Genomic DNA, 12,505 nt, shown 5'->3' with positions numbered 1-12,505 from the left:
AAATTCGATATTTGCTTCTTCTTGTATTTTTGAAATTAAAGATTTGTAATTTTTAGTTGCAAGCCTCTATATTTGTTACCTAAAAGAATCTGATAAAGCATTCAGAAGCCGTACGACTTTTGTTTTTGAGAATTTCTCTTTATTAGGTTTAAAATTCAACTATTTATTGATAATTTCATTTTTTGAAAATTAAACTACGTGGTGGAAAATTTATATTGGTTGTTGAGATTTCAAATAAATTTCTTATTCAGAATACACCTTCTTGTTTCAAAAATTTAATTTTTTGGTTTTATAACTGAACTATCGTGAAAAATTTAACTATTTTGTCAAAAATGCCTTTTTTTTAGTTGAAGTTTAATCTTCACTCTTATTTTTAAAACTTCAATAACTATGCAAGCAACTTTTTCGTTAAAAGTTAATTTAGTCTTTGAAAATTATACTGATTGTTTAAAAATTAAACTATTTCGTTGGAAATTTGAATATTTTGTTAAAAATTGATCTTTTTTGGTCAAAAATTCAATTTTTTTGCTGAAAATTCGTCTTTTGAATTAAACATTCATTTTTGATGGTAAAAAAGTAATATTTTTTAGTTTCAATAAATAAATAAACTTGATATTTTCCAATTTTATTCTGAAATTGTTTTGTTTCTTTTATAAAATATTCTATGTTAAAAATTTCACATCTGAAAAGGAAAGCATTATACATTTGGAAAAAGGTATTAAAAGCACTGAAAAGCTATTAGTTAACAAAAAATACATCTTTTTAATTAATTGAGCACGTTACTTATAAGTCCTAATACATAAACCCCTTACAACAATACAAATAAATATTTATTTATTCTTAAATACTTATGGCTTAGAAATTAATGTGATTTGACCACTCTTGAAATATTTTGAAACCTTTTAAACCTTACAACGCCTCTTAAAATACCTCCCAATCTTTGGAAAGCTAAACAAATTCTTTAAATTTCTCTGAAACCCTTTAGGGCAATATTCTACTTTTGAGCGCTAAAAAAAAGCTATCTTTGTGAATTTTTTTGAGATTTTTAATAATGATATTGATGTAAGTTTTGTTAGGCTTAATAAAGACACTCTTGAATACATTACAAAAAAATTTCATTTATTTTAGGCACCTTTTATAAATAAAAACGTCAGTCAAAGTCATTTCCTCAAAAAGCAGGTAGGTCCGCACTATTGAAAATATCTGCAGAGTGGGTAGTTTAAAATAAAATAATTATACAGTTTTAGATTCAGGATGACTCCAGAAACTGGATGAACTAATAATTATGGTATAAATGCAAAAATAACAAAATAAAGTTGTTAGAAACAATAAACATTCTTGGAAATCGCCAAATTTTAATTTGTTTTTGAAATTTAATGATTTTCTACTGAAAATATCTATTTCTAGTGTGAAACGCCAATATATCCTAAAATTATTCAAAAGTTGTGAATTTTCCTTGAAATCTAATTTAAAAAATTTAAAATACGAATTTCCAAAGAAAAACACTAACTTAAATCAAAATTGTTCAACATTATCTAAATTTTGTTGAAATTATAATGACTATCGTTTTAAAATACTAATTATTACCAATTATAGATGTGAAATACCAACGTAACGTAAACTCGTTAGAAAATTATGAACCTTTTAAATCTAATAATATCTAATTATTAAAAATAAAATAATTAATTATGTGAAAAACGTTAATAAAATCTAAAATTGTTAAAAAAATGTTTTATCTTCTTTGATATCTATATTGAAAATTTCTAGCTAAACCTTCAATTGTACAAATTGTTAAAAAATTATCAACCTTAAAAATCTAATAATTGTTGTTTAAAAATGTCAATTTCTAGTAAAAACTGCTTATAAAACTGAAAATCGTCAATTATGGAAATAAATTTCTCATCTTTGAAAACTAATAATTTATGATTAAAAAACCCTATTTTCGATACATAAATCTAAGATGACCTAAAAATGGTCATTTTCGGTGGAAAAATCTAGCACAACCTACAGTTTTTAGAAATTCTATGTCCTTAAAAGTGTATGATTTTATATTAGTATTCTATATCGTAAATACAAATTCCCAGCGAAGAAAAGCTAAAATAAAACACATATAACATTTTTAATGACTCATTAGATAATTTAAAAGTTTTAATTTAGCGGTGATAAATTACGTAAAAATTTCAAAATATAAAAAAAACTTCAAGTATTGAAAAGCCAATCAGGTTTTCAAAAACAATGAGTACGATATTTTCGAGACATTTTATTACACCAGTTTTTTTAGATAAGAAACATTGTTTTAAATTTTGATCCATTCATAAAATGCACTCATACGTGGCATGCTTCAGGGAAGTGGTTCTGGACGGTAAGAGTCGGGCCGTCTACCAGCTGGTAGGGAACTCGGAAGCTTCAGTTGCTTCGCGCGCTTCCTGACGGACGCACGTGGTTATATTGTCTCTGGCTGCATTCTGTACCGGCACGCGTGATAATCCAAAATTGTGATCGTTATTATTAAAAAGGGATAACTCAAAATTGAAAATTTAAAAAAAATCATGAACATTTATTTTCCAGACAGTTCTTTTTGATTTTTTGATAAAAAATAATCGCTGAGTTGGACAACTTGTGAAATTTAACTAGTGAGTGTATAAACTAAATCCTTATTTGGAAATATTACAATTCCGGAGGTGAGAGTGCATTTTAACAAATAATTAGAAAATATCTGGATATCTCATTTAGTTTTATAAAGTGAAAATTAAATGGACCAGTAGGATATAAATAAATCTTGAATTAAAAAGAAAAAGTCATTAGGGAAATACGAACTAGATATTTGTATAATTTTTTGAGTAATTTTATGAATAGGAATAGCCGGACTTTTCAGTACGAATAGTGGGACCGGGAAAAGGGACTATTTTTATTGAAATTACAGTACAAGTGGCCAGATTTCTTCTGACACATAGGCACTGCCATTTTTTATTTGTGGATCAGTTTGTATTTAAAAATAATAAAGGACAAATCAAAAAAGAGCCTAATTGTTAAGAATTTAATTTATTATTAAAAAATATATTAATATTTGAATTGAATCGTGTTTATTTCAGATCAATACATATTTTTTGACAATAGTATTAGAAAGTGTTAAATATTTTGATTCTGCAAATTGAATTTCATAAAGTTTTTAAAACACCAACTATTCTGCTGATTTAGTAAAGTGTATTAACTTAATGACGCTTTTTCTGAATCACGTAACTCCATTAAGAGTCATGAACAATAAGAAAATAAAGAATATAAATATTTGTATGGTGATTCATAGTTTGAATGTTTTGCTTCGAGAACGAAACAGGAAATATTTAAACAAGACTTATTTGACTCAGACTTCTAAAAAATTAACTTCATTTTCCTATCTATTCATTTTATCTTTATAAAAAATCTTTTTAAGAGGAATAAACTGTCATGCGATTAACGGTAATAAACACTCATGAAGCTTTGAAGATTCACGTAATTGAAAATTAGATTTCATTGACTTTAAATACAAATTAATCTTGAAAAATTGGTTCACTTAGTAATAAAATAAAATAAAAATGGTTAAACTTGGGAAATTGGAATTAAATTTTCTAAAATATACTAATTTTTTCAAAGTTATATTACCAATTTTGCAATGTAACTTACATTTTTAGATAAAAAATTTTAAACTAGATGTGGGTAATTTCAAAGATTTTTTTTCAATTCGAGCCAAGATTCTTTACGACCTTGTCAATGATTTAGCTAGTGATTTCCCCCCTAATCTTAACTCAACGCGAAATTTGAAAAAAATTGGATTTGTTTGTCATTTTGCTTTTATTTAAAAACTTGTATAACAAACAAATTCTACTGCAAATTTGTGAATTTTATAAAAATACAACTTTTTTGGTGAAATGATTATTTTTCTATATCATCGACCAAAAATGAAAATCACGTCGATTATTAATGATTTTGGTCAAAAACTGAAATAAACTTTGAAAAGTGTGATTTTTGGAGAAAAATATTGAAGAGAAAAAGTAGATCTCAATAAATTATACATTTGTTCTGTTAAACATTTTTTCGTGTCATCAATAGTCTAAGAGGGACACTAATTTTTACCGCGAAGATAAAGTTAAACACCTACTAATAATTTGTCGAGAACATTTTTCTCTACAATCAAAAGTTTCTTGAAAAGAATACATTATTATTTAAAAAAGTGTTTGAATTTTGGTTTCTTTAAAAAATTTTTGTTGTAGAGTAGTTTTAGAGAACAATTACAGATAATAACGAATACGATTTTTTAATGTGTATGTGTTGATAAATTCAAAAATTTTAAAATAAAGGTAATTTTCCCAACATTTTTTTGCAAGTAATTTAAGGAAAATTTACATGGTGACACCAAAACTGTACAACAATTTCATATACTAGAATTTGGGCCAAAAATTGTCGCCTGATGACAGCTTTAAGAAATTTAAAGTTTTAAGAAGGAAAAAGCTAATTAATTATTAAATTACTTGTGAAAAACTGTTAAGAAAATTGCATTTATTCTTTAAAAAATAAATTTAGCAACACATATATTTTTCTGGATTTTAATCATGAAAAAAATTATGTCTATTATTATTTAAAATTTGTTTCAGAACCTTCTCAAATCACTTCCAAAAAATTGAATTCGAAAATTTAAAAAAATAAAAATTATTTGTGTTTTTCCGAGAACTACTGATTGTAAATAAAAATGTTGAACAAGAAAGAATAATAGTTTTTGAAGCACTTCCAGCATTTTTTGAACGTGCATTTTGAAAAATCCACACCTTTCTTGTCAAGTTTGAAAAACTACAAGTACATTTTTTTTTCATCGTAAAAACTAGTGTCACTCTTAAACTACTGACTACATAAAAACATTTTTTACAGAAAAAATATGTAAGCTATTAAGATCTATATATTTTATGTAGAATATTTTTGTCTGAAACGCATAATTTTCTCGGTATTGTTCGTTTTTTTAAACCAAAATCATGAAAAATCAGCGTGCTTTTCATTTTTGGTCGATTTTTAAAAAAATGAGTTTACCAAAAAGTGTTGTTACGAAACACATCACTCTACCTCAGAAATTAAAATGCATAGAAAAATCTCTGAGTCTTATTTTTAACAAGGTTTGGACTGCAGCAATTAAGTTGATGTAAAAATGGTAAATTTGATGAAAAGCAGCTTTTTAACCTTCTAAATATTTATGTCATGAAGAAACAAAGTGAAAATTCAAAAATTAACAGCTCTTTAACTTTTGTGAGATTTAGTGAATTTATACGAAACGTTGAAGATGGCCTTATTCTTTTTTAGTTTTTGAGTTTCGTGAATGCCAAATAATTTCCCTAAAACTTCTCTCTAAAATGAATAAATTCCGTTGATGAAAATTTCGTTGCATCAAATAAATGTTAGTTAGTGTCAAAAAAGTATTTGATTGACCTAATAACATTTTTTTGCTGAAAAAAACTAAATACTTCACCTAACAAAGTATTTGGTTACTATAACCAAAAATATAGTTGGGTTAACAAAATATTTGTTTGTACATTTAATAACCATATTCTATGGTTAAACCAGCTAATATTTTGTCGATTCGAACAAACCTTTCCCTGGAATTATAAATAAAGTAGTAAAATATCATTATAAAATCATATTAAATGTATGCAAAATAAGATTTTTAGTACTAGTATGATATTTTTTAATCTGAATAATAACATCTTCATGATAAATATTTGCTTAAATACTATAATGACCGTCGATTTGTTTAAAAAATTGAATATTTCAGTACAGCCCTTTCATTTAGTTTGAATTCTTTGAAACTTTAAAATATTTGAATACATGTGTTATTCGTCCGTGTTTACGCATTTAACCTGTGTTTTAGTTATTCATTTTTTCTATTTAAACTAGCTTCACACAGTTGAGTTTTTCAAGTTATTATTCAAATAAAGTCAGTTAAAATGAAAAAAGAAATTTAAACGATGGAAATTTTCTATTCATTAGATGTCTAGACAGTAAGACATAGAAATTATTTAAATTGTTTGAACGTTTCATCGGTCTATTGACTTGTATATAACTTGTATATAATAAATTGTGGTGTACAAAATATCAAAATTTATATTTCTTTACTGAAAAAGGTATAAAAAGGCGAGAAAATATTATTTTTTAAGAAAACTTAATTTTCACAAAAGTGCACTCGGCGCCGTTTAGCTTTTCCTGCTTCGGTTTTAAAATATGTCAGTCCCATAGTGATAGTCGAGTCATTAACATTTTAAAAATATTTTAGTATAATTTATTCATTTCAAAACCCTAAATTCTTCACTAAAGTATGTATAAAAGAGCGAGATTGTATGGTTTTGTAAGAAAATTTTAGAGTTTTATGTTTTTTATTTCTCTTCAGGTAAAAGTTACAAATCTGATTTAATTATATGATTAAAGGGCTCGTGTTATTCCTTGAAAGACTATCTAAAAATCCCTTAGGTACATTTTTATTTAAAAAATGTTATTAAAACAAAACATTGTCCATGAAATAAATAATTTCATGATTCCTAAATAATTGTTCTAAAAAAATACAGATACGATTTGTAGAGATTTCCTCACGGAATAAGGTGAGCTCTACAAGATTAGGATTATATAAGAGTTGCAATTTATCTCAAAGGAAAGCAAAAAAAAAAATTTTAATAACTATTCCTAAATAAATAATTCAAGCCTGAAATATTGTTTCTTGAAGTTCGTCTTTAGTTATCTTCAAAAATTAGTTATAATTAACAAGTGAGTTATTTTCCTTGGTGTTAGAAATATTTTTTACTTATGCTGATTTTTGAACATGAGGTAACCAATATATATTCTTAAGATATTTAAAAACATAGAAAATAATAGCCAAGACATTTGTTTGTAAAATAATAATAATATTAATAGGAAAGGAGATAAAAGTGTATTTGGTTGATACGAGTGTAAAGTAAAAGGTTAAATGCCCCGCGTCTCTGATTTTTTTTGTAATGGAGATTAGAAAGTTGCAGGTACCTCGGTTACTTCGAAAGGTTGCATTATTAGCTGCTCAGCCTAGACGTTCGTTGCAGCTCGCCTCTTTCTTTAAAGAATGTTATGATCAGTGTCGACGTTTGCATGTCAGGCGTTTATGATCAGCTGTAACTTTCGTTGTACGACCTGTTCCGGTACTTTCTTACTTCTCAGAATTAGGAAAATTCTAATCACTGAAAAATAAATTACATTATTCAGGAAGTCAATCATTAAAATGTGATTTACTGTAGGTTTCATTTTTTACATTTTGATTCATGTTTGACTTCTTAAATACAGTAAACAATTGTCTGAGAAGAAGATTTCAGAAATATAATTCCTCATTTCGGGAACAAATATGCCGGAATAGAAATAATTTATAAGTTTAGTTATTTATCAGGGTTACACGGAAAAACTAAAAACCCTGGAAATGGTAGGGATTTTTTTGTTCAACGCAAGTCTGAAAGTTTCCATATTTTTATTAGGATCCGCATGGGGCAAATTTTTAGGGGCCGTACTAGTTTGGTCACGCAAAATTGTTAGGGGCCGTCAAAGGGGATTTGTTCAGGCCCGTCATAAGTATCCGTATTATTTCCCAATTAATGTCAGCGGCCCTCATTAGGGCCGCAATAGGGCCTTTGTGCAAGTAAATACCGTTCTTGTTCTTTTCATTGACAAAATATGTCCGATATTATTGTAAAGTGGCGTATTTATTTATAGGTTAGGTCCAGATTTTTGAATATATATGCACTATTCCATGAAATTGATAGTTCCAGGTATCTGCAAAGATGATAGGGACAAAAATACAATTTATCTATCAAAAGAAATTACGAATACTGTTTTAATATAATAAAAATATATAAAAAAGGATTATTGTAAAAAAATTTCCAGCGTCTTCGCATACTTTAAAAATTGGTTCTCTTTTCTCTTTATGAAAATAATTGAATAGAATCCTTTTAGATAATTCGCATAAATAATATACACTTAATATGATTGAAGTTGAATTAATATAAACATCATAATTCACAACGTTCTTTTTTTGCTAATCTGCTAAAAGGTTTATTTTAATCTGAGTACTTATCGCTATCAGTTTAACACGAGAACAAAAATTCACTAAAATTTTCATCGATTTCCAAAGGGACACAATAGGGGGCTTATTATGGAAGTCATCTCAATTAAAAGGGTTGCCATATTCGGACCATAATAGGTGCTGATGGGGGCAACCCTAATAAAGGTAAGCTGTTGGGGCCCCGAAAAAAGCCCCAGCATTCTTAGGGACTGTTATGGGAAATTTCTACACGGGATAGTACATGATTGATACTTATTTAAATCATACTTTTTACCATATTGACTAGTCTCAGGAAAATATATTTTATTGAAAATATTAATATCGTGAAAATTCAAACATTTAGGTGAATTTTGTTTATTTCCTGACTGAAATATCTTTTTTACTCAAAAATTGAACTCCTTTGTTAAAAATTCATCTATTTGGTTTTAAGATTAATCTCTATTACTGGAAATTCCAACTGTTTTGGTTTTAAATGCAACTTATTGGTTGAAAATGGATTCTTTTGTTGAACAATTACATTTTCTCGTTAAAAATTCTTATATTTTGTAAACAAATTTCACAAATTAATCTGACTAGGTTCAAAATTTAACTGCTTTATTAAAAAATCTACAATTTGTTGGAAAGCTTATTTTGAGGATTTGACTATTTTGTTGAAAATTCATATTCTCGTTTTCCGAAATTATCCTGTTTTGGTTGAGGATTCAACTATTTTGTTGCAAATTACACTATTTGATTTAAAATTGATCTTCTTTGTTGATAATTTAAGTATTTTGTAGAAAATTCAACTATTTGTTTAAAAATTAAAATTTTTTGCTTAAATATGAACCATTACATTTTTTGTTTAGAAATTTTTTTAATTCAACTACTTGCTTGAAAGTTGAACGACTTTGTTAAAATTTCATTTTTTGTTGTTGAATATGTATGTATTCAGTTGAAACTACATATTATTGATTGAAAATTTAATTGTATATTTTGTTTAAAATTCTTCTTCTTTTGTAGAAAATTAATTCTCTTGTTGAAAATTAATATTTTTCTATAGAAAATAAAACTTTTTAATTATAAATGTATATACATATTTTGTTGAAAATGCAATATTTATTCTTGAAATGTTACGCATTTAAAGCGTTAAAAATAAAAATATTTTTATCTCATTGTTTCTAAATGCTTCTTACATTTATCTAATTTCAATTTAACTATTCGCAGATGTTTTAAAGGTATTTAGGTTCAGAATTTTTGAAAAATGCGGTGCTTAATACTTAAATGGCTTCGTATTAAGAACAATTTTACCTGGAAAAATCTAGGGATACCTAAAATAAATTCTGAAGTTTCCAGGGAATTATCGTTCAGAATTTGAGTAGACACCTTGATCATAATGATAATAATAATAAAAACAATAATAATAATTATCATTATTATGAGAGTGCCTAAATTACCGGGAAATTTAGAAAATCGGGAAATGTCCAAGAATTTTGTTCACCGGGAGAAACTGGGAAATGATCGGACATATTTGTCTCTTAGTGAGCGGGAGTACTCTCGAATCTACTAAGACGCAAATTAAAAGTGGTACAATTTTTACTATAGGGCAGGGAATTTTAGTAATGAAGTGTAATTTTGAGTTTGGGATAGGGAACTTTATTAAAGGTATATAATTTTGACAATTCAGACTACATGAAAAAGTAAGATTAAATTAAGACTATATAAAAAATATTTATATGTAGTTTGATATTCTGCGAATATGAATCCAATGAGAACTTGATAGGATCGTTTAAACTTCTCCATTTACATTCGCAAATTGTACTCAGAACTGTTGCAGCTGAGCTTGCACTTATTTAAAATGTACATTAGACCATTCACTGTGCCACTCTGATAATTTTTTTTCTTTATTTAAATTTTATGACATCATGAAAAAGTGCATTCAAACTAAGAAAATGGTAATGATTTTAATAGCTTTAGTTAGCTCAAAGTATTCATAAATTTGAAGGCATTACAATTGTGATTTTCCTGTTTAAAACAATAATTAGGTAAATATTTCCATTAAAAAAGTAATATAAGAGGAATGAAACCGAAAGCAATAGCCAAAAACTTCTACTTTTCTTTCGCTCGTTTTTTAATTTTTAATTTTTTTGTCCATTTTAAACAACAAATGTTTCCAAAAATTAAATTTATGTATAAAAGGATTTTATACAAATTTTAAATTTATTAATGAAACGAAAATTTTAAAAATATTATTTTAATGTTGATTTTACCATTTTTTAATTTTCATTATTTTATGACTTCAAATTATTCAACCTTTAAATATTATAAATAAGCAAAAATGAGTTGAGTTTATAAAAATAATTTAAATTTACTGATATTTAATATTAATGAAACCTTTACTTTATTTTTTCAATATAATATATGTATTCCTATATTACTTCGTTAAGAACTTTAATTAAAAAGAAAGTCTTATAGTTTTCTTATTTTTTAGAAAAATAGAAAAGTTTTTTTGTAGTAAAAAATAGTTAAGAGTGAGTATAAAGTGATTATGTTTTCGTGGAAAAAATAAAAAGATAAAAAATAATCAGTTATTAAAAACAAATTTTAATTATTTTTGTATTTTTTGACAAAAATACAAAAGTTTTTTTGGTCTCCTTTGACTGATATCTGACTTCTGGATTAGAAAGAATGTTTTGCAAAATGTTTAAAACCATTCGAAAAAAATTCTCAAAAGTTCTTCACCGAATTTAGTTTTCTTTCACTTCTCTTAATGAGCATCTTGATTTTTTCACAGTTTGTGACATGTTGATAATTATTTATTGTTATCTAATTTTTATTGTGAGATGAATAAAAACCGAAACGTTAGTAAATTTTTATAAATATTTTGTGTTCAAAGAATAAAAAAATATAGAAATAAACGACGCCAAGACAAAGAAAATAAGCAAGGGAATTTATAAATTATTTTAAATTGATTCTAGCTAGAACTAAATTTGTTTGTATTTCTAAAGTTGCACTCGCAAATTTTATGCACGCACAATTATTGCAATTGCATTTCCTCTAATTTTAAATTTACATAAGACCATTTTCTTTCCCATTCTAATAAATTATGTTCTTTTTTTTATGACTATGACAATATGCATGCAAATCAAGAGAGTGGTAATGATTTTCACAGCCTTTAGTGTCTCAAGCCGAAGTAAGTCAAGACTTGAGAAATCTCATTTCCGCGAAGGTGAATTATTGCCGACCGGGAGATTGCAGGTTCGCGACAATCGGGAAAGTATAAAAATCAGTCCTGGTGAGAGTCGAATGTCGAATGTTTCTTGCCATTTAGGCATTTACGCTTTTATAGTATGTGTACCGAGACAGAGGCATGTTTACGTTTACGCAATGCACAGTGTACACTCTGCTCTATACATTGCCGAACAATGGCACAAGTGAGTGTGTTCTCTTCCCTTTGAAATTGAAATAAACGCGATAAACCAGAGACCTGCAAAGAATCGGGTAATTTCATTTTTTGTCAAACCTGAACTTCGCATCCTCCACCCTTTCCCCTTCCGACATCCTCGCTATCTTTTGCTTTCGCGTTGTCGTTTGAATTTCCCGTTTCCTGTTTCCCTCCTCTGATGTTTCTCTATTTTTTTCACGTATCTTTGTAAGTTATTTTTTCAGTCTGTAGGAGCACATGCTTTTAATTTATATGGGTAATTTTCCACAGATAGGGCACTTTCGTGTCCACGGGATAAGTCAACAAAACTATTGATTGTATTGTGAACAAAATTGGTACGACTCTTCCTTTTACTGTCTCATAACATGATCCATAATATAAAAATTAGTCAAAGCACTCTCCTACCTTTCCCTCTCTTCCCCTCTCTTCCCCTCCTTACCCTCTCTTCGTTTCACCCTTTGTAACCCATCTCTTCCCCTAATTATTTCCCCTATACTGTCCCCGCTCTCCCCTTCCCAACTAACACATGAATTCCTCATTTTTTTCATTAATCCTATCTAATTTCTCATATCCTTCCTCTATTTATCCTCTCCTCATTTTCCCTATTTACCCTCTCCTAATTTACTATCACTTCCCCTAATTCCACACCTCTCATTTCTCCTCTTAGCACCTACTCTTTTCCCCTAATTTTCCATCCACTCATTCACCCTACTTTCCCTTTGCTCATTTATTCTTACTTTCTCTCTCCTCATTTCCCATAATTTCCTTTCCCTCACATCCCTCGCTTTACCTACTTTATCACCACTCATTTTCTCTCCTTATCATCTTCCGTTATTGTCCCTCAATTCCCCTACTACATCTCTTCTAACCCCCCTCCCTTGATTTCCCTCGAGGAAGAAAAGTACATCAGAGGAATGGACGGACTCTCTAAGTTAGAGTGAGTGAGAAATGAGTCATTGAATCAAATCAATAAGAATTTTTACTAATTCAAAGTG

General features: G+C 27.5%; 1 protein-coding gene across 1 annotated transcript in view; it reads left to right on the top strand.

The window, feature by feature from the left end:
* The first annotated feature begins 2,438 nt into the window (after positions 1 to 2,438).
* The window catches only part of LOC117170934, a 507,802-nt gene continuing 497,735 nt past the window's right edge, over positions 2,439 to 12,505 (top strand). Inside the window, exon 1 of the mRNA XM_033357981.1 lies at positions 2,439 to 2,681. The gene's annotated coding sequence lies outside the window, so the exon portion shown is untranslated. The remainder of the gene's footprint in view (positions 2,682 to 12,505) is intronic.

The sequence above is a fragment of the Belonocnema kinseyi genome, chromosome 4 (assembly GCF_010883055.1).
Source record: "Belonocnema kinseyi isolate 2016_QV_RU_SX_M_011 chromosome 4, B_treatae_v1, whole genome shotgun sequence".
Classification (NCBI taxonomy): Eukaryota; Metazoa; Arthropoda; class Insecta; order Hymenoptera; family Cynipidae; genus Belonocnema; species Belonocnema kinseyi.
The sequence above is the reverse complement of the archived record's forward strand: the minus strand, read 5'-3'. Positions and strand labels throughout refer to the sequence as shown.